The following is a 22720-nucleotide window of genomic DNA, read 5'->3' as shown; positions in this document are numbered from 1 at the left end:
TAAACAGCATTTCAGTATACGTTTAAATCTATGCATATTAGACAGCAAACAATCATGACACTTGGCTTATTTATTTATTTATGGCGAAGAGAAAACATGTAGTTGTCTAACATCCTTCAACTAATGATATCGGGAAAATACATTTTCAAATTCAGAGGCAAGGAAAGAGTTCAATTCATATTCCCCAGCAAACAAATGACACCACATAAATAAAATACAAAACTATTCAACTATCATTAAAAATGTGACAGTCATCCAAAGTAGAAAATTCAACAATATGTGGCTTTTGCATTTTGTCTTTAAATATTTACATGATATGGAGATAGCACTGGACTACCCTAAGTCTGAGTCTTCTTGGAGATGTTCTCTTTCCCTCCTCAAAGGTGTGCCTAGTCAAACAGAAGGGACTTCGGCCATTTGTCTGGCACATCAAGATGTCCAGAGGCCTTTTTTGAGCACACTAGGCCGAATAGTCAGGACAGTTACTGTTATAAATCCCGTAAAGTATTGGAGGCACATTATATATGAATCAAAGCATAAATTGTTTTTAACAGGCACAAATTTAGGAATGTCTCTGTGCTGTGGTCCAGTAGTCAGAGCAGCAAAGCAACATTAAGCCTGGAGTCTAGTTGTACTTGTATGACAGGTTTTACCTTTCTGCCTCCATTTCCTCCATAAAGCAAGGATAACCTTTTTCCATCTTAAAATAAAGCTATCATTATCTGTTTGAACTGTAGAAGAGCCTACAAAAGTCTCTTGGATGAGGTCCCTATTACACTAGATGCTGTACAAACACAGAACCACACGTTATTATAATGTGGGAGTGGTGTGCTATTAATAATACATTAGGAGATTTTGAAACTATTAAGCAGAAGACTTATTTTAAAATTCTTATGCATTTCCTCCATTTAAAAAAGAATGAAATATGAACAAATAGGTAAGGAAGCTATTTGCAGAGTGCCAAAACATCCTTCTGTCTCTGTGAATACACTCATTCTGTGTTGGCTGCTCTGCAGGGTAAAGGAGTAGTAATCAGCGATGCCATATTCTTTTACTGACTCTGCCACTGACTTTACCGCTAACCCTTTTCAGGCCAGTTCATTTCACTGGGGTTCAACTTATTTATCACTCAAGTGGATACAGTATATCATGGGGACATGATATGGTTCAATTAAAGAAGACCCAGCCTAGCGAGATTTTAACTGGTTTTGAGGGCAGGAGTGATTATTGCACTTGATAGACTTGGGAAGTGGGGGGAAATTATAATTTATTATTTATGTGCGAATTCGACATTATTGTTAACATATATTCCCCCAGAGCCTTGGATGGGCATATTTTGGAAAAATCAAATCAATAAGTGATTTAATATCTGTCAAGTGCTTTGGGATCTTTATTTGAAACAAGTGTTAGAAGAGCAATACCTTACTCTCAACTCCTTAATGTGCAAGCATGCCTTCTATTAATACTAGAACCCTTTGGAACCATTAGAGTTTATCAGCTAAATACATATTTTGGCACATTAACTAATTTTTGATTACCCAATTAGACTTTAACAGCTCCATCTATCATGTAAATTTTTCTTAATGTGCAGATTATGGACCCAATAGAACTTAATGGAGCTCCTTACAGTGTTCTGAGTCGATGCAGCTGGCACATGGACACTAAGGAAAGTATTTTCCTCCGAAGTGAGAATTACACACCTATCTTCCCACGTTGTTAATGGGTGTTATGGCCTAAGTCATCCCTGGGCACTGAGACAACACAAGAGACCCAAATGTGATCCAATTTATACCATTTTGTATGTTAGCTCTCAAGCACCTCCACTTCTGCCATTCCATATCAAAAGTATATCTCCTACAGTCAACAGATCAAAAACCAGGGCCATTCAATCTATACCTACCCCACGGGAAACTGCGATACTCATGAAGACAGCCACAAACAGGTTACCTAGTGGATGGCTATAGCTGTGAGAAGCTGCTAGCAAAGCCTACTTCCCTGCGGGTGCCTTTGTTGTGCAGAGATGCGCTGGACCCCGTGCCTCCATCCGGCATGCCACCGGGCACGTTTTCTCCCACCCCACTGTTTCCCAGAAGACAACACAGGGGCTGAACTCAGCACTGGGTCAGGACTTTTCCTCTCCCTCTGGCATAAGTGCTATGCCATTTACCTTGTCGAGCCTTACCCAAATATACTGTCCCAGATCCCATCCCACTCCCCAAGCTCTTTTCCACTGCCTGTCTATGGGATGGAATGAACTACACAATTCCTGATGAAAACACAGACGCGTAAGAACCACTGGAAGGAAGAAGATTACTCAGATCACTGGGACAACAGCTATACAGTAGATAGCCAGAACAAAGCAGTTGGCAGACAGAAAAAAACGTTTAAGTAGCAAATCTGCACCCCTTAGCCCAGAGGCTTAATGCGTGGTATGGATTTAACACTAACCACGTTTGGCACAAGACTGCATACAGAACCTTTACTCCGAACCAGCAAATAAGTCACTGTTCAAAACGAAATGCGGATCTACAGTATACATTCTGGTCTGCTGGCTTTACACCTACATCTGCCAAAATCTCCAGCTATGTCTGTAACAAACGGGGGGTCTCAGAGGGCTGTCTCCTCTGCTGAACACAGATGAAACTACTGCCACTACAAGTAAGGCAGATTAAAACCGAAGAAAAATTTTAAACGGCTGCATCCACACGCACAAAACAAACATTTTCCATGTTGAAGTAAACACTTATAAAGTTATCTAGAGCACCATTAATTAACTGAATTATTTTTTGAATCTCTTATTTCTCCCGGCCTATCCAGGGAAGCTAGTTCAAGCCATTCACAGGTAGTTTCACTTTCTTTCTTTCCTTCTTCCTCACAGGCTGCAAGCACAACACTAGAATGTTTTTATATCAGGAAAATACTTCTGTCAGCATTCCCTTCCTGTGAGAAATTCCTTTTCTATTGCTTCTGAGAGAAGTCATTTTTTAAAATCTTATGTGTTCCCTTACATTACTCCTTTAATAAAGTGTGATTGCGCCTCTTAAGGAAATAAGCTTTCCCTTTCCTGCATGTGGTCTCACCCTGTCAGTGCTTTCATTATTTTCCTGCGCAAAGTCCTTCCCTGATGTCTTACTCGGAGCAGCTCTCATTGCTTACGGGGAGCGGGCGTTCAACCGGTCCTGCCGCTGCCGGCTTCTGTAAGACGATCCCTCTTCTCTGTCTGAAATGGATTTTAGAAGAGATCTACCTTGACCACAGTTTAACGTCACTTAAACCAAACAAACAGACCTACATTGTAAGCACCCCCTGGGAAAGTATTAATATTGCTCCTAAATGCACAGACAGGGTTCATTTGTTTCCATATTCTGCATCCTGCCAGAGAGCCTCTGGACTATCACTCAGAGAAGTAGATTTCTTTTCAGAAGAGACAGTAAGAAATGCCTTCCTTAAGGAAAAGGGAGATTTACCCTGCACAGTGGTTCTCAAATGAGGTCCTTTCCCCTTGAGTACCAAATCTCGTTTCCTGTGACAGAGCTCAGAGAGCACGACACGAATGCAGCCAGTTCCAAAATCAAGAGCTGCCGACCAACCCGCGGAGATCAGAGCCCTGCGTGCTCTGCCTCTCTGAGGAACAGGCCTGAGCAGGCGCTCTGACATCATCAACTGCGTCAGTAGTGCGAGAATAATGTGATTTTTGTGTAAACAATGCTTGTAAAAAGTCATAACAGCAAACGCCACACAGCAGCTACTGTTGAGAGAAGAAAATGAAACCTTTTTTTAATCTATCTACATACTTAGATGGTGTCCTCTGCTGTGATAACTTACCGACTTACTGCTCATTGAATCCTGTGCTGCAGAAGGATCTCATATGTTGAGATCTCACTCTTGGCTTTTTGCTATGAAGTTCACTTTTTTCCCCTCAGTTTCTTACCTAATTTATTTTTCCATCTCATTTCTGGAAGCTGACCTTCCTGGCAGAAACTCCGGATGCCTGAGCAGGTATATCTCTCTTAACTAGGCTTTGGCTGCGTGAGGAAAAACAAATGAAAGTATACATTTTTAATCACACATAGGGACATTTCAGCTATGCCAGCCTGTGTTCCTTTTTTTTTTTTTTTATTTATTTGCACACGTTTCAGGCTGTGCTAAGACCGTCTCTGTTGTTCTTCCAGCTACAATATGCACCCATAAAACGCGCGCCTGTTAACTTAGCCGCCACACAGCGGACCCAGGTCACAGTATCTGTGCCACCAGCCCCTGCTGTGCACAGCTGTCCAGGCAGCCCCAGGGACAACACCAACGTTGGGCTCGCGGTTGTGCCAAACTGCGGGCACCAGTCGTTGGGCACCAGTTGTCCCATGAAAGGGAGGCTCCTCCTGGAAATCCCATCCCTTGGAAATCCACGCTACTGTTACTGTGGCTCGAAGAGCAGCTGAAATACTGTATGTCTGGCATACAGAGCGTGGCTGGAACCAACTTAAAAGATTGCCTGATGCTTTGAGATTTTATATGGGGCGCAAAGTCAACAGGTTAAATGTAGTTACTAAAGTTACTACCTTCTGTGGTAATTATGCCCAATTTACACTATTTCCACTGAACTAATCGGATCGATGCCAAAAAGAACGCACCAAAAATCCACAACTATCATTTCAGTTGCTTAAGAGTGAAACTTTTAGGTTGTAAGCATTACAGTATCTAAGTTTTCAACAGTATTTTTATCGATGAACTCAGAGCACTGTACACCAGGAGCCAGTACCATTATTTTTGTTTTACAGATGGGGAAATGAAACAGAGGAGATGAAATAACTCTCAACATGGATATGATCTTCCACACAGTTATGAGAATCCTAAAATCAAATGTGAATAGACAGCAAGAATCTCTACTTAAAAATAAACTGTATAAAAAGAATTCAGGAATGGAAGAATAATTCCCAGAGAAATGAATGCTCTGTTTTCCCAATGATTCTGCAGGAAACATTTCTAAAATTGCTTTTCCAACCCTTTTGGGAAATCTTTTGATGTTTTTATTTATTTAACATCAGGGAAAATATTAAATGCAGAAGTAGTAGGTAACATTGCTTCATCTAGAGGAGTGCCCAGTGGATTGGAAGGATCTCAGCGTCTCACTGTGACACATGCTCAATTCAAAGGCAATGGCAAAACATAAAAATGCCAAACTTACTCAAAGTAATCCATTACGTATGTTAGCAGCCAAACACTAGCTGCAGAAATTCTGTTTCCCAGGCTCTGCCTTGTAGTGCTAAACCACATTTTGCCTACCAACACCTCAAACAGAGTCCCGTTCAGGGCTGAATTCACCAAAAAGGCGACAGTTCTCTTTTGAGCTTCCTCTAAAGAGAAACATGAGACACCGCTCCCAAAAGATATACGTACAAGTGCTTTAAAAACACCCTCTCTAGCTCCTTGCCTTGGCTGCCCTATGGAGAGGGACACGCGCATCCAGGGGCTCTGCTCTGGCTTGGATGACTCTCACCTGCCTTTGGCCTTAGGGAGCTTGGCTTTCACTTTGGAGGCTCCTGATGCCGCCCTGGGCTTTGCCAGTCTCCTTGGCCTTTGCCTTTTATCAATTTAATGAACATGCACAGAGACACCGCCCAGCTCATTCCTGTTTGTAAAATATTGGCTGTTGAACTTCGCAGCTTTTCAAAAGGAACTTTTCACTCTCCTCCCTTCTCCTTTTATACATACCTTTGATCACACAGATTATTAGCAAGTGTGACAATTAAAGGCTTATGACTGAGTAGGTAAGTAAATGTCCATTTAGATGAAGTGGGGCAGTAAAACTTTTCCAAAAGCACATCCTAGATTGGCGAATTTCACTGCACCAAGTAGCCTAAAATATGCAAAGTCATGGCAATCTGGACCTCTTTGTCATCTTGGGTCTCATGTTACATCACTTAAGTGAAGCTCTAAATTCTTCTGAAGGAGAACTATTGAGGAAAAAGTGGCGGTGTACTACTCCGTGTAGAGACAATATAAGGCCTGGCTGTTGCATGAACATACCACATCTTTGCTGTGAAAAACAGCTGGCTCCACAAAACCGTCTGTTCAAGAGCCCACACTTGATACTGATGATACTCCATACTGATGATAGCTTTGTTCTCATTCAAAAGCATTCAAAAGCACCCACCCCGCAAAATGTAGGATTTGGATGGAGTCAAAGGAAGCATCTATGCACCTAAAAGTTGGAGAAGAATTTATTCACCTGTTATAAACAGTAATCTTGAGAATCTAGCTGCTTCCCAACCCTGAAGATGTCTAAACTCAATATGTTTTTAAATTTCTGACTTGAAGGTCCACAGAACCTTGGAGCTGCATCTCTACTCGCAGCCCAGGTTACCTCTATGCAAAGGACTGGACCACGTAACGTGTGCCAAAACCTATCTAGGAGCCATAAACTACCTATGCCCAAGTCCCTGAGCAGCAATATTCACGGTGTCAGGCTAAAGCGAGCACTCATTAGCAGGGTCAGAATTTGCTCCATGCAAAAAAACCACTCAGTACTGCCAGTGTCCAAAGGCATCCTCTTGTTCCTCCTGCGAGAACTTGTTTCATGTAAAATAGAACTCAGAAGCAGTATCCTTCATCATTTGCTAACCCTTCTCCCCAAGGCAGGAGGGTGCTCCGAGTCAGCACACAGTCTGTTCCTAGATATCTGAGCGCTCCTCTGTGAAATGCCAAATTAGCACATAAATGCTAAGCACCATCACTGGACTGACCTGTAAGGTCTTTACTACCTCTGGAGTCAGGGACTTGGTCTACTATTTCCGCATGGCCCATAATTACTTTTTAAGCCATTCGCTTTACTGTGGCATCTGCTGTACCATTTAAAATAAGTTTATGGGTAAAACACATAGAACATAATTCTGAGCTAGACGTTTTTCTATCTCATTTACATATCTCCCATCTTACCGCATATCGGGTAACACCTTTTATTTCTTGGATTATCATACAAACTTCTCGAGTACTCTACATTTCCTTCACTGTTTTATCACAGTATGCCATGTAGTCTTCAGGACATGAGGTGCTAACTACCGCAGCGTGCACAATCCCAGTCTCTGTGTGGAATGTCTTGCTTTAATAGAGAAATAAAATGATATAAGGTCGTAAGCTAAGACTATCATAAAGTGCATTGCAGGCACCCTATACTTAAATACTCCCATGCTGCCTCTTAACTCCAAGTGAGGCAATTTGCCTAATGCCCATAGAAGTGACACAATTAATTCCCCTCCCTTAAATAATCCTAACCTTTCCTCTCTAATGTGCCTCTGTAAAAAGAATGTTTTCTAAAATGAAACAAGTTTTTAGAAAACCATATCCTTAAAAACCTCAACATTAAAAATACTGGGAGACTAAAAAGAAATTTAGAAAGTCCTTCTTTCATTGTGTTCAGATAACCACCGGAGACCCCCTTCTCTCTGAAATGGAGACCAAACCCCACAGCAGTATAATGAACGCTGTAAATACACTCAGTGGACTGCATGAAAGTGGCCTCAGCCATAAACAGCAACCTCAGCATCTTCCTGTTCATGTTTCCTGCTAAATACTTGCAAAGGAAGCAACAACCTCCAATTTAGTCCTTAAGATTTGAACCTTTCTGTCCCGATAGTGCACTGCTTCTGTGTTACTCATCAGTCTGGCATTTTGCACGCCATTTGATAATAGGCTAGGTGGAAGAAGGGCCAAAAGCATCACCTGTATCTAAAAGGGAGTTATAATTTCAAACAACCTCCGTTTGAAGCATTTCCCAGAGGGAAAGCATCTGCAGGTTTAGGAGTTTCACCTAATGCAACATACTTCCCATGTGCCCAAGAGCATGGTCCTCTTGAAGTACAGTTAGAAAGTTGTAAATACAGTACTTATTCCTCAGTCACATGTTCAAAAAACCACGGGGAACAAAAAACTACGTCTCTCTATTGAATTGTACAAATCCAGCCTAAAAAAACCCACAGTATAATCATCTTTTGCAGGAACAATTTTTGATGTATCAAACAAAATGCTCTCCAACTGCATCATTACCTCTCAGTGTTTACCACAAATGTCAGCTACTGTAGAAATGAAAAGAAAATTTCTCCTAGAAAAAATCAGGATGCATTATAAAAGTTATACTGGTATCTTAATAAGAGATGTTTCAAACACAAAAGAGAGAAAAAAAAATAATCTGAGTTATTTCACCTGAAAACTAAACATGGAGTCCCCTAATCAACAGGTATTGGATAGTAAATACGTTACCTGACATTTTACTCAAAAGAACGAGAAAAGGCAATTAGAGCGTGCTAAGTGTCCCTTCACACTTGCTACTAGATTTAGATACAGGAACTGAATGGTAGTTACAAAGTTAAAGTTAACAGTAGGGTCACAATGAAGAGTTTCAGTAGTTTACCGAACCTGCGTAGATGCTGATCCTTTCCAAGGCCTTTTACCGGACAGAGCTTTTATTTCAGATGAGCAAACCATCTGTTTTTCTTCTGACTGGTAAGCCAACTGGGAACACACCACCTTCTCAGAGTCACGATTCTTAAACAGATCCTCAGGAGATAAGTCACAGCAAACGGGGCTAGGAGTGTTGGTAAGATGTCTTGATGTCTTTTGTCCTCCTCTGTGCCTCCAGGCAGGAGCATCTAGCCTGTTTCTGAAAAATCTCCAGTGAAAGAAACGCCACAACCTCCCTAGTTGCCTTTTTCTGGTGTTTTCTTTTATCTACCTTAGAAGGTCATTCACAATATCTAATCTGAATTTTGTTTGGTTCTGTTTAACAAATTACTTTCCATACCCTCCCATTTCTCACCATAGAGATGGAGCATAAATTACTGACTTCCTTTTCCACCGGTCCTTTGTATTCTTACAGCCTGTTGCCATATTCTCTCTCAGACATCTCTTTTTCAGGCCGAGCACCCCTAATTCTGTCAATATTTCCTGCCAGGTCATGTTTTCTCACCCTCCTATCACTCTCTTTGCTTTTCCTTTGGACTTTCTCCAAGTTCTCTGTATCATATTTGGGGTGTGCTGCCCAGATCTGTGCATAGAGGTATAGCTGAGCTCCTACCAAAGCCGTGAGGAGCAGAAGTCACTCCATACTCCTCTCAGGCTATGTTTTATATTACGTCTTCAGCGCTTGCTATCAAGAAAAAAAATCTTCATTTCAACGTGAACAACACGTCTTCTGCCAGCTTCACAACTATTCTTAATTAACTGGAACCTTTAACATTGTAAGCAGCATTAAATTAGAAGAAGTCATACTTAATTGGTTATCTGCGCTTAGCCTACACCCCAAAATGACAGAACATTTCAGGGTTACTACCGGAAATATGTAAACACAGGCATGCACACACAGCCCAAGTACAATTAACAGAGACTTCATCTAATCTGTATTCAGATGTGGATGTACAGAGATAAATAATCTACAGATATAATATAAACACCCACACATTGAGTAGGTCTGTAACTGAGGGGTTTATCTAGGTGATTAAGAATACCACAACTTTGCCAGTGCCAAAAAGAGGGGGAAAAAAGAAATTAGATAGCTAAATATAACCACAGCTAAAATCCGATTCCCTTCTTTTATAGTCCCGAGTCTAGATAAATGTGTATGTGGAAGAGATCATATCTGCTTTGGCGTGTCACACTGCCTGCTCCTCCTCCACATAAACAGGTTCAACTTCTCTGAAGTTGGTCAAAACACATCTATAATGCAAATATGTGTGTGTGCATGTGTATGTAAAGCCAGGGTAAGCGCGAGTAGAATAAGGCCCCTTGTTGGCTCAGGTCTCACAGGTAGTTGTTATAATAGAAAAATCAAGCAAACTAGTATACTGTAGTTACCTACTATGCAATAATTATAATGTAATTATACTGTAATTACAGTACCTGATTATTGATGTACTGTAAAATAAACTGCTATCAAGTTTTTTTACTGTTCACTTCTATTTACAGTCATCTCTGATAAAGACTAAGCCTCCCCAAAAATGCATGATAAAGCTTCTTATCACAGGTTTTAATGCCTCTAATAACTACTGTAATTCTGTGTGATTTAGTGCTTTGAATAATCCACCAGGATTTTTCTCTAGATCTTTAAAAGGATTGCAATGTGTACAGAGGTGTCGTAGTGATTAAATTTACAGGACACTTACCAAAACAGTGATAAGAAGGCATGTTTAATTAACACATGTACACGTTGTTCAACTGTACTATCATGCAAAAATGGAAAGACCTGAACGAGACCCCTATTTTCCTTTCAAAATGTTAAAAAAAATTAAACAAAGGATTATCCTCACTATACAATGTAGGAGCAGACATTTTGAGGGCAACGGCAAATCCAGGTAGCACCTGAGCGCGGTACCAGCCTAGAGTTGTGTACTGGGTAGAGCCAAGGTCCTGGTATCGCTCGGACACCCCAGAGAGAGAGAAAAAAGTAAGTCATATGTGACAGTACACAGGAATTCACCAGCTGAGTTTGGAGATGTCGTTTCTTTGGCTAGTGGTTAGTTCAAGGACATTGCAGTTCTCTTCAGCTATAACGCCTGAAAATATCAACGCTTTTAGGGCTCATTGATAAAAGTCATTGCAGAAAACCAGCTGAAGGTTACCGTATCAGGTGGTTTTGAACTCCATGTCTCAGAAAGGCACACAGGCGCTCTAGAAAATCCCTTTTCCCTCCATCAGTGGATTTACTTAATGGCCAAGGCTATCCCTTATTTATATAACAGATAAGTAAATTTAAGTTAAGCAATGAAGCGCCCCAGCAGACTAAACCCCAATAGAAAAGAGCAGCAGAGTCAACCATATAGCGGTCGGTGGAAAAGAACTTTACCTCTCTAAGGACGCTTACCACTTTAACTTCTCCTGACATTTTGTCCACTGTGATGCTGACAAAAAAAAAGTGATAGAGAGATCTAAAGGTGTTATCATATACGATCAAAAGACGAAAAAGAAAAGTCAAGAAGCTCATGCAACTCATATTCCCACTGGGGAAATAGCCTTTTTAATATTAGAATTGTTTGTACTTTGAAATGGAAATCCCAACATCTGCAAGTGCGTGCAGCTGAAGCAGAGTTCACTCCTGGATGGGCAAGTGCCAGGTAGCAACAGGGCACAAGAACAGGCTTTGGCTTCATGAACGGAAGCATAAACCTCTCCTCTGCAAAAATGATTCTTAATGATCTCAAACGTCTCCTGGTTTAGTACGGAAGAGGAGTGCCACACTTTTCTTCAGAATGAATCCCACGTATTTTGTATCACAGTCCTGGCACAGGGCTGCAGAGATGAAATCACTCCTTGACCATCACTGTGGGCACGCCTGCTCTGATCCGCATTGCTATGCGGGGGCACACGAATACTGGAAATGGTGTAACTGCATTATTACTGTGCTCCGCACAGGCTTTTATACCCTGGTTCTCAGCAAGACTAATTATTCTAAAAGAAGCCTCATGCTACTGCAATTATCCTGCTCCCAAAACCTGAGTTACATCATTTAGGACACTGTGCTTCGCTCTTCAGGCACATCTGTGCAGCTTTATTTTTTGCAACAAAGACTTTTACTGGAGTAGGGGGGGAGTTAACAGGAACAAGCTCAGAGATCACAAACAAGGCAAGACGACTTAAATATAACAGGAATGGGGAGTAGATGCGGAGGGTGTCAAAAATCACATGCTCCCGAGTCTGACTATTTATTTACCCGGCACACAGGAGTGTTTACCTGCATAGTCCTTTCTATGCAGCAGGTGAAGGCATGGGAACTTCCTTCTTTCTTTGCTGGCAGTATTAACGGGGCAGGGTGGAGAGGGAGACTATGGGAGGAATTTATTTGTCTTCTCCGTCATCAATAAATTACTAAGGCAGCTTTCAGGACTCCTGGAGTGTGTTCGAAACTTATACCCCTTTGGCTGACTACTCTCTGAGTGGGCTAGCATACATGCTGCCCTCTTGCGTAAGTCTTCCTATAGGAGAAGAACTGACTTTTTAAATAAAATATAAAAGTTTCTCCTTGTCATGGTTTGGGCTGGACTGGGCACTGAATTAATGACAGGTGCTCTCTTTAACTTCTCTCCCAAGGGAGAGAAGAATGAGAGAAAGAGACACTTATGGATTGAAAAAAAAACCAACCCTAAACTACTTTAATGAAATATTAATAACATAGCCATATTAATATTAACATATTAATAACAGAACTATTAGTAACACAGCCTCCTATTCCGAGCTCCAAAGAAAGGTAGCACACCATTTTACAGTCCAAAAGGGAAACTGTGGGCATAAGACTCAGAGGTTAATTTTCAAGAACAGGACCCTAATATATTTCTAGTAGTATTATAAGTACAGAGCTTGAAGAGAGAGGCAAAAACTCCCGATTCATCCCCATTACAGTTTGTGCCAAACATCTGAAGTAAACCAGTAATGCATACGAAACCTGCCTGACCATAGGACTGGCAATAAATCTGGAAATCAGTGCAAGTGCATCGAATGTTTGGTACATCATCCAGACCAACTTGTGGGTGAACCTGAAATGGATTTAAATTCAACTCTTCCCTTCCTGGGAAAGAATTTACAGTAGTAAACATTATTTATTGTCCCTACTAAAGAAGACATTGACAAATAAGAAAAAAATAGCATCTACTTAGTGACTAAGAAATTATCAGGGCAGCCTTAGTCGTTTTCACTCTCTCTCAGGAGTTAATCAGACATTTTCCCAACATTTTCATACATGCCTGTTCTTTTCTTCTGTGTCCAGCAAAACTACAAGCTACTCCTGAACATGATGGTTAATCACATTTTTGTTACATTTCAGCATTATATGGAGAACAATTAGATTTGCAGCTGAGAAAAAGGGGAAGGGGGAGGAAAAAATAAAAAAAAGAGAAAGAGAGAAGGAAAGAGAGAGGGAGAGAGAGAGGGAGAGAGAGAGAGAGAGGAGAGAGAGGGAGAAAGAGAGAGAGGGAGAAAGAGAGAGAGGGAGAAAGAGAGAGAGGGAGAAAGAGAGAGAGGGAGAAAGAGAGAGAGAGAGAAAGAGAGAAAGAGAGAGAAAGAGAGAAAGAGAGAAAGAGAGAAAGAGAGAGAAAGAGAGAGAAAGAGAGAGAAAGAGAGAGAAAGAGAGAGAAAGAGAGAGAAAGAGAGAGAAAGAGAGAGAAAGAGAGAGAAAGAGAGAGAAAGAGAGAGAAAGAGAGAGAAAGAGAGAAAGAGAGAGAAAGAGAGAAAGAGAGAGAGAGAGAAAGAGAGAAAAAGAGAGAGAAAGAGAGAGAAAGAGAGAGAAAGAGAGAAAGAGAGAAAGAGAGAAAGAGAGAAAGAGAGAAAGAGAGAAAGAGAGAAAGAGAGAAAGAGAGAAAGAGAGAAAGAGAGAAAGAGAGAAAGAGAGAAAGAGAGAAAGAGAGAAAGAGAGAAAGAGAGAAAGAGAGAAAGAGAGAAAGAGAGAAAGAGAGAAAGAGAGAAAGAAAAGCTGCCGCCTCTTCAGCCAAATGACTCAGAGATGGTATATCATCATCTTCAGACCTCAGAAACAAAATGATTTGTGAAATCTTCAGAAACGTTGATGATGTAGCTAACTGCATGGAGGGTGTTTTTAATCACGGGTAAACCAATCTCGTTTAACTCCCCCTGACTACTAAGTTATCCACCATCTTGAAGTTTATCATTGAAAAAGTCCAATATTTATGTCAGCATCTCCAGCTTGCTTTCCCTTAAAGAAACTTGCCTTACCTTTCTAATTCTCCCTGGTCTTTGCCTCTGTACAGAGACAGATGTCGTAGAAGGCAACTGAGTGTATTTCACCAGGATATGTAGGCCATATCCTTCGTTATTACAGAAACAAAAATACGCTTGTTTTGATCTAACTATGTGTATTTAAAGAGTTACCAACATAACATAAAACGGAGCGGAGAGGTCTATTTAAGGTCTGGGTGTTCCAGCTATTTTTACCGAAGCTGCTACGGATTTCAATGGGAGCGTTGCACGCTGAATGGCGAAAGGAAACGGCTCCCAGACCGGAGTTAACCTGGATTTGCGTACAAAGGAAAAGATGCTCACCCTATGGAAGGCATATGCAAGCAGAATTGCATATGTTAAATTAAAGACATCTGCACTTTGGCAGAATTTGGACAATGACTCACTTATATTTAATTATGTAAAAATTTCAAACGGGGCAAACTCCACTGTAGTGACTCACATTAGTGCTACCACATGATGTTCTGATAACTACATCAGTATATAACTCATGTCTCTGCTGCACAGAGTTTCTACAGAGAGAATGACATATTACCTGACTAGCATTAAAAGGACTCCATGTTCCCAGCAATGACTGGTACATTAAGTAATGCTTCAGAAAGTGGCACATAGTACACCGCCGGTTTTTTTTTTTCCTTTGACACAAAACTACAGATCCTCTAACGACAATAATTCACTGTCATTCAAAAATCAATTTTCTGTTTGTGTTTTATTTCTTTAAATTTATAGAGTTGTGGGGAAAGATTCCAGAAGTAGAAACTTACATCATTTCCTTTTCCCAAGAAGAATTATGGTGCTGCAGACCTCCTTAGGCTTCCAATCCAAGACGCTCCCACTTTGTCCTTTCATGAGGGGCAAAAACACCCTCAGTACCTTCAAGCACAAAACCTTCTGCCTAGGTCTGGCAGTAAGGGCACCACGCAGTTTCTCATGTTTTGTTTAACAGACGTTCTTGGACTTTTCCCTGCTACCTCCTGCACTTTTCAGCATAGGTCTGGTTTGCTTGATGTTGGTGCGAACTATCAGAATGAACTGATTATGCGCCTTGCACCAGGCTAACAGGACTGGTGACCTTGAAATGTCCGCTGTGAAGAAAAGTTATCCTGCATTGTTTGCCTCAGATTTTAAAAAGTATTAAAACGCTGTATTACTTAACTTCAAGGGGGGGTCCTTTGCGGATCTGTGTCAGGTCTCTTTTCTGATCTCTGAGAGCTGCTGCGTTTGTATCCTGGAGTACCACTGCATTACACTCCCATTAAACATTTGAAAAAGGGATGTCCGCTACAAGGCTTTCTAAACACCATTTTCAGGCTTACCGAACACTTACTGATAGGGCCCTTAAGTAACAAAGGGATATACAAAAGGCGTTTTCACTACAAAAGGAATGTATTAACGCAACAAATACAGCCTTTGTTAATGCCAGATGCTGAATATAGGTGTGGATGAGGACTATGATGACTGGCATGATGAGGAGAAAGCAATCTTAATTGTGCAATTAGTTATGTTACCTTTGCGCAATGTTTTGCATAACAATTATAGGCCACTGGTGGACTAGTGATCCAAAATGACAACCTTCCAAAGGAGTTCAAACAGCCAGGAAAGCCACTGTACTTTTTGAGCAACTACTTCAGAAGGCTAATGAAAATGTAAATGATCTCAAGTGGCCTCTGTATGGCTTCAGTGCGATGGATGCGCAAGTGCAGCGTGCTTTCTCCAGCTGAGAGGGGCAGGAAGGAACAAGTGCAGAGGATGCCCCGAGGGAACGCTCCGAGCCAGTGCGGTGCTAAAAGGCCTGGGAGAGAAGTCTGGCCTCTGAGCGACAGAGCTGATAGGAAATGATTGAAGGTGTTGGGACCAGCGTGTGTAATGGGCCGGATCAAAAAACAACGAGCAAGAGGAGAGGAGCCATAGTATGTTCCTTTCCTTTTCATTCCTGGCATCCACCAAAGATAAAAAACCATCCTGATTATTCTATACCCTCTCGTTCCACCTTTCACTTATTCTCTTTTTCAAAGCGCAATTTAACTTTTTTTTTTTTCCTAAGTGTTCACATGAAAGCAAGATTTAAAATTGGAATCCCGATTAAAGCTCACTGTTACAACTGTTCCTAGGGGTAAACTGCCCAAAATGTGATAACAACATGGGTGTTGAGTGATGTTCTGCTCATAATCGACACATCAGAGCACACAAGAGTTCATTTCATCCTCAAGTATCATCCCAGGGATCCACACCAGTCACAGCTGGTGCAGAGAGGTATAAGACATACAGCCCTGTTGGCTCCAAGATTATTCAATTTACGGGTTAGCACTGGTGGGAAGCAGGAGAGATGCCCTCACGTGCCACTCAAAGGTGTTTAATTGGCACATAGTTGCCCTGGTCCTCTTCCTAGAGAAGAACTTGGGTCCTTTGGAACATGCTATCTACCAAGATAAAACTTGCCACTGACATTTGAATCGTAGGCTAACAAACATGAAGGGGAAAAAAAAAAAAAAAAAAAAAGAGTGGAGAGACAAGGTAAGACCTGTGCCCAAACCCTTCTTTACACAAGATACCTTTAGGTCAGACTCTCCTTCGCCTTTTAAATGTGACACAAGAACGCACTGGGAATTCCGTTTTCAAATAGTCCACTCACCCCTTAGTCCAATAAATAGTTACACTCTGCAAGCATATAGTGCTGCTAAGTCAAGCTGTTTAGCAAAGACATTCACTTCTGCAAAGAAACTCAGCCCCTGTGGTGCGGGAGAGCACAGCAGTGTGCTGTGACCCAGCTCCGAGCCAAGGGGATGAAGAACCAAAGAACAGGGCAGACACCATTTTTGCTATACCCCAGCAAAAGCGTCCAGCCAGTTCATTGGCTTTAACGTTTTGACTGGAAGCGGGAATATTTTTTTTAAAGGTTATTTTATCCAGTGAGAGAAGAAAAAGGGTATCACGTGACTTTGCGCCCTAGATGCTGTTTGTAGAGAAGCCTTAAGTCACAGCTGGACTCCTACAAATTATTTACTATTGCAGACTGATATTGAATACACAACTTGAGGCAGAATCACAGAGAGCAGGATTGTATGCACACAGAACTAAGCATCACACTCAGTCGCATCTCTTCCAACTGACTGCAAGCATCTCTACAGTAAATATCCAGGCTCAAACACCCCTTGGAAATTCATTAGCAAGCACAGCAAACAGCGGTCCTGAAAATAGCATCATTCCATTCAGTGCAATGAGACGTACCCCACTATACTGTATGTTCAAAGAGGAAGGGCAATCCTCTTCTAAACCTAGCTTCTCATGAACCTGAGTCCAATCACGCGTTCCCTTTATAACAGCCATCTCTCTCAGTGCTGCTCTACAGAATCTACATCACATCACCACCATCTTAAAGGTCGGCTGTGGTATTTCAATAAATAGAGAAACCGTCGTTTCCTTAAACCACTTGTATTCCTCTTGCTGCAGTCATTTTGGCTCTCTTCTATTGGTCTTGCTTAGCTCACTTTCATATGAATGTCAAATTTTGCATTTGCTGTGTGCTGTCATCTAGACTCCTGCTGTAAAACAGTTTGTTTTTTCCCCCGTTGGTTCACCAGATTAGCATCCCCCCCTCTCCCCACTCCAGAACAGAATGCAATTAAAGACCATGGGAAAATAACACACACACACACTAGTCATAAAGTTAGTGAATTTCAGGTTTCGTTCTGCTTTCCAATTTTACATGCTCCACTTCGCTACTGTATATAAAGAGAAATATAAATGGCTTTGGTCACTGGATATCTATTAACTCCTTGTGCATCAGATCCTGTGAGGCAGAGATGACAGCAAGATCCACAGCAGCTTATGAGCAAGAGCCCATACCTTGCAGAACCACACCTAATTCACTGAAAATGAAGGCTTTTGCCTTCTCTCTCCATGTACTTCGCAATGGTAGTGAAACATAAGCCAGAACTGTCTCCATGTTCATAGTGTCCAGGAAAATGTTTCATGACCTAGGTGGAATTTTTCATCTGAGAAGCCTGCCAGGATGATCGCTTTGATAGCCTTGAAGCAGAAGAACCACTTGGGTCTGCAAAGGCCAGTGCTGGAGGTGCAGTGGCACAGCCGGTTTAAAGCAGAGGTTATTTTGTACGTTCTTACCTCAGCAGCAGCACCTCCACCTCAGGTTTTCTGGTGCTAGGATGGAAACAACTGAGACGTTATTGTCTTTGGCTGCGGGGCCAAATGTCACCAGAAGAGAAATTAACTGCTTCTTAACTAAAAAAAAATAAATGCTTAAACTGCTTCTACAGTTGATAAAAATACCATCAAATTGGCATTTCTCATCACAAGAGTAAGTAAGAGGCAACTGTTGATCTTCAGTGTCTCCTGACAGGTTCTGGAAAGGAAAAAACCCACCAGGTAATCTTCCATAGTGAAGGCAAGTGGCGGTGGGGAGGCAACTCAGGATCCACATCCCAAGGTCTACCACGACTAAATCATATTCCAGTTTGTCTCCTTTTTTAAAAGGAGAGAGAAGGTAACAGAGGCCACTGAGAAAGAGGATGTTCATGCCACATCATTTGACACACAGTATCACACAGACAGAACTCACAACTTGCCCACCCTGCACAACATTGTCTGAGGAGGATTTCAAGGAAATAAAGCCCGATATTGTGATGCTTACTTAACTACAAAATTCCTCCCTCTCCCTCAGATAGGGAAGAAAGTAGATGTTCACCTTTACTGATGTTCTACTGTAATTATTTTTTTATGGCAATTCTCCTCCATTAGTTAGAGGATCATAATGGCATAAACAGAAAAATGAGCTCAAGCCAGAGTATTCTGCATTGTAATCTAAATTAAACTAGTATTACAGATTTGTTTACATATCTTAGTTGAGCTATGCAGTTTCAAAAGTTACTTGCTGAACATAAACATGTCTCCTGATGCTACATTACCAACTACATGCAGTAAAATATATTCTAATGTAATACAATAAAACTGAAAAACCAATAAATGTTCCTATTTATTGAGAAATTGGACAAAAAATAGCTTATTGTCAGTTTTCGAAGACTGAAAATCAATAGATGATGAAAGGTTGTATTTTTTGTTACTATTAGACTGTTGACTCTAGCAATAAGGGAGATATGGATTACAACTGGGGGAGTAAAGAACTTGTGAGATATACAATTTGGAGCTTCTTGGGTTTTTTTAGAAACTTAATTCCCAGTATTTGCACAGCCGCGGCCATCTTGGCACCACTGTAAATGGGCCCCAAGAGCATAGCTCCTCCATGTTGTTAACAAAGCCAGCTTCGAGTATCTTCCTGTCTTTAAGAGCATTTCTAAATCAAGGGGACTTGCATCTGCTAAGAGTCATGAGTAAAAGAGATCCAACTTTCACATACGTTCGCATGCTGCCAATAAAAAAAATAAATAAATCCTTAAACAATGTAATGAAACTCCAGCTACTGCAGTCCTGCCTCTCACGTGTGCCTGGATTGAGTCCACCCAGCTGGGCTGCAGAGTGGGTTCCCCAGGTCCACACAGTCCTCACAAAACAACAAACGCAGCCCAACGCCAGACGGATATTAGGTTAAATCAGATGTTCAGTTCGCAAAGACCTTTAGCTCTCAGGCGTTTCTAAGCCTGCTGCCCTTCCTCACATCTGGAAGGTTTTCAACATCTGGGCCCTGAGTGCAGAGATCCCATTTGAGTCTGTCATCTACACGGGGCTGAGTTTTACCCTAAAGATATGGGTGGAGAGATGTCTGGAAAACACAGATTTTAAGCACCTGTTTTCCCCGTAGAATTTATGCATGGGAGACAGTTTAAAACCTGAATTTCTATATTCATTAAACAAAAAAAGCACACAACTGTGCAGAGGCTGGGAAGGCGTTCTTGTCTCAGGGTGCAAACAGGTTAAAATGGAATACTAAAAAAAAATACACAGTGACAAAAACACTGAGCTAAACATAAACACTGCATCCAGAGTTCTTAAGTAATGATCTATGCCAACGTCTTTCCAAGTGAACCAGTAGGTATGACCATTACATATAAACCCAAATATAGATGTTCTACCCTGACTATATTTCCAAACTCTGGAACAGAATTTGAAAGAATGCCAATTATAATAGGGAGTTAGGGCTGCTTTTGGGATTTATATTCTCATTGAACATTTCATAATCATACAGCGGTTCAAATCTTGCTAGACGGGGGTAATGCAGTAGAAGCCTATACTGCCTTCAGATACGCAAATGTACTTTCCTGTAAAAGCGGACAGTGATCACTGGGCCTGGATGTGACAGAGAACTAGTAAAGCCAGCTGACCTGCTTATGCAGTACCTGACTTTACAAGTCTACAGAAAAAATAAATAAATCCCAAGACCTTGAATGAGCTGACAGTGTGCAGAAGTGGCCGTCCCACTGCTGGCCCTAGTCCTGCACTTCCATCATGCAAAACTTTTGCTTCAAACTAAGGACAGCACAGAGATTACTAATTTTCGTATCATGGTTTCCTTCTGTTTTTCCAGGTAGAAAGCTAGCTATTTCTATAAAAAAAAAGGGGGGGGGGGGTGGGGCTGTTACCACATACATGTAATCACATACCAAAAGAAGATTCATGCTGTTCCTGTAAGCTTTTCTTTAAGTATACCATGGAAAATAACTTTGATGAAATAATTTGCCTAGAGCACTACTTGTCTGGAAGATTTTTATAATCTAACTGCAGTTCTGTAAATAATTTGGTGATAGACAGGCCATCAGCATAATTTGGTGCTAGACCCATGCAACATTAAGGAAATGGCCAGCAGGCCAAAAATTAAATCTCAACTGGGTCTAGTATGTACAATGCACATTAAAAACCAGTCCAAATCTATTCTTTTTTGGAATCTGCTTATACAGTTTAAAGGTAGACATTGAATATTGCTTTGGGAATTAACACAAAGAACTATCATGCTTCCTCTCAGTGACGAAAAGATCGCCCACATATGGTTAATCCTGCATATCTCCATAAAGATGTATTTTTGCATGATAACATCCCAAACTACTGCCACAGCACAATTATATAGCATAGCATTTTGCACTGCTGCTGAACTACCAGTAACTTTCACTAAAGTCTCTCAGCCCTTCTGTGTTGTTACCCTGCAAAATAGCAAAAGCTATTGCCCTGATTTTTAGTCAAGCCTTAACTGAGACTGCAAGATAAGAGGTACAAAATTGTATGCATGGTACATTGCACCTTTAATCATCTACCTACCTGAAATACTCAAGCAAGTAGTTAGACATCTAAATGTTCCAACTACAGGCTTAAAATAAATGACTTTTGTAGTACATGACTGTGTCCACGTTATTTGAAAACTGGCCTTCACACCCCCTCTCAATCTAAGAATCACTTCAGCCCGGATCAGGCAGATCAGAAACTCGAAGTCAGTAGCAGAGCCAAGACCAGGCCTAAGATTTAGTATTTCAGCTGAAAAAGGGGGAGAACCAATGACTGCAGGATGCTTCCCATTCATGCCTCATGTCTGGGTGAGCATTTTTCTATCATCAGAAGTGTCCACAATCAGCATTGCCTTCCTGCATCACCAGATTGTAAATTAAGATATGTTCTGGAGGCCTCCTATGATTTTTACCAAATGAGAAGGAAATGGCAGGGAAAATAACATGCAAAACAAAGCAACAAAGCCAACCCTCTTGGCTCTGCTGAAAAAAGGCCTCAAGAAGCAGACAGATTTATACTTCTTTTTCAACTGAAAAACAGAGAAGGAGGTGAAGTAGATGGGTTAAAAGCCAGCAAAAAGTAGTATAAAAAAAGCCCACCAGGTATTGTTGCAAGAACCTCTAGATAAGCATCTTAAATCAGGGTAAATTACACACCTCATGCTGGTGACTCGGTCATGGGAAATTATGAAGCTACGTGATGTCTCATTTGTTGTGCTGAAAACAAATGTAAATAAATTACTGAGAGAATCTCATTTACATTTAGAAATTCATCCCGATGCATGACATGACTGCTGATGTTTTTTTAAACGACACTTTGAGAAGAAGTGCCACTATTAAAAACAGATCATAGCCACCTTAGCAAGAGCCTGTGCATGTGTGCGTGCACGTGTGTGTGTGGATGTGCACGAGTGTGTAAAGGCAGATGTTCTGAAGAGATCTTTCGGATCATTGGGAAAAAGGCTTTCTTTTACTATTTCAGAACCAAAATGCTGGTGTCAGGAGACAAAACCATCAATCTGTATTCTTCTGTGTGTTTTTCCCCCTCCAGAGTGGGAAACGGAAAGACAGTGTTATGGATTGGCTGCTGCCAGTACAACAGAAAGTGCAAATACTAAAATCGTAGGAACAGAAAATAGTGTGGCATGTCTCTCCATCATCAAGTGTAATAAAACTTCCCCTTAAACACACACACAAAAAGCCTTTCGCTAAGCTTTTATCTCCCCCCTCCAGGTCTTACATTTTAAGCTGTCACTGAAACGATAGAGAAGGATATCCAGGAAGCCGTAAGATGGAGAGCAAGTTGAACCGTGGTTAGCTAAGCAGCATACATTCAGGCAAATATCCAAATGCTTTAGGAGCTGTCATTCTCCATCCCGCGTGGGGAGGCTGCGAAGAGACGGACTTGTTCGTATCATGATTGCTCTTATTATTACAGCAGTGAAAACACTGCATACTAATGGATGTGTTTTCAGAAAGATGACTGTTAGATGGCTTTTTCGACTCTCTGCCTGGCTGTCTGGGCTTCAGCAGCCAATACCTCCTATCCCTTTCTTTGCTTCCCAAACAGAACTCCAAAAAAAAAGTTTGCAACGTGAGGGTGAAATAAAACATATTTCCAAATGGGGACACGACAGTGTTCTACAACCCCACATACGGCAGCATATTTACATAAGCCTGCATAGGTCAGAGAGTTTATTTGTTAAGGGACAAATAAGCAGGCCATGAAATAATTATTTTTCATTGTGCCCTGCCAAACCTATCCAGCCAAAGGCTAAATTGAGCTGCTATTGTGATTATTT

At 41.2% G+C, this 22720-nt stretch overlaps 1 protein-coding gene across 48 annotated transcripts in view; it reads right to left on the bottom strand.

Annotated features, from left to right (window-relative positions):
* The window catches only part of ESRRG (estrogen related receptor gamma), a 405634-nt gene that overhangs the window by 321937 nt on the left and 60977 nt on the right, over positions 1 to 22720 (bottom strand). Inside the window, exon 3 of one of the 48 annotated variants that reach the window (XM_074579427.1) lies at positions 3932 to 4025. The exons of the other annotated variants lie outside the window; for them this stretch is intronic. The gene's annotated coding sequence lies outside the window, so the exon portion shown is untranslated. The remainder of the gene's footprint in view (positions 1 to 3931; positions 4026 to 22720) is intronic. 48 annotated transcript variants of the gene reach the window in all.

Source organism: Larus michahellis, chromosome 3 (assembly GCF_964199755.1).
Source record: "Larus michahellis chromosome 3, bLarMic1.1, whole genome shotgun sequence".
Lineage (NCBI taxonomy): Eukaryota > Metazoa > Chordata > Aves > Charadriiformes > Laridae > Larus > Larus michahellis.
Note: the sequence above shows the minus strand (reverse complement) of the source record. Positions and strands in the feature narration are given on the sequence as shown.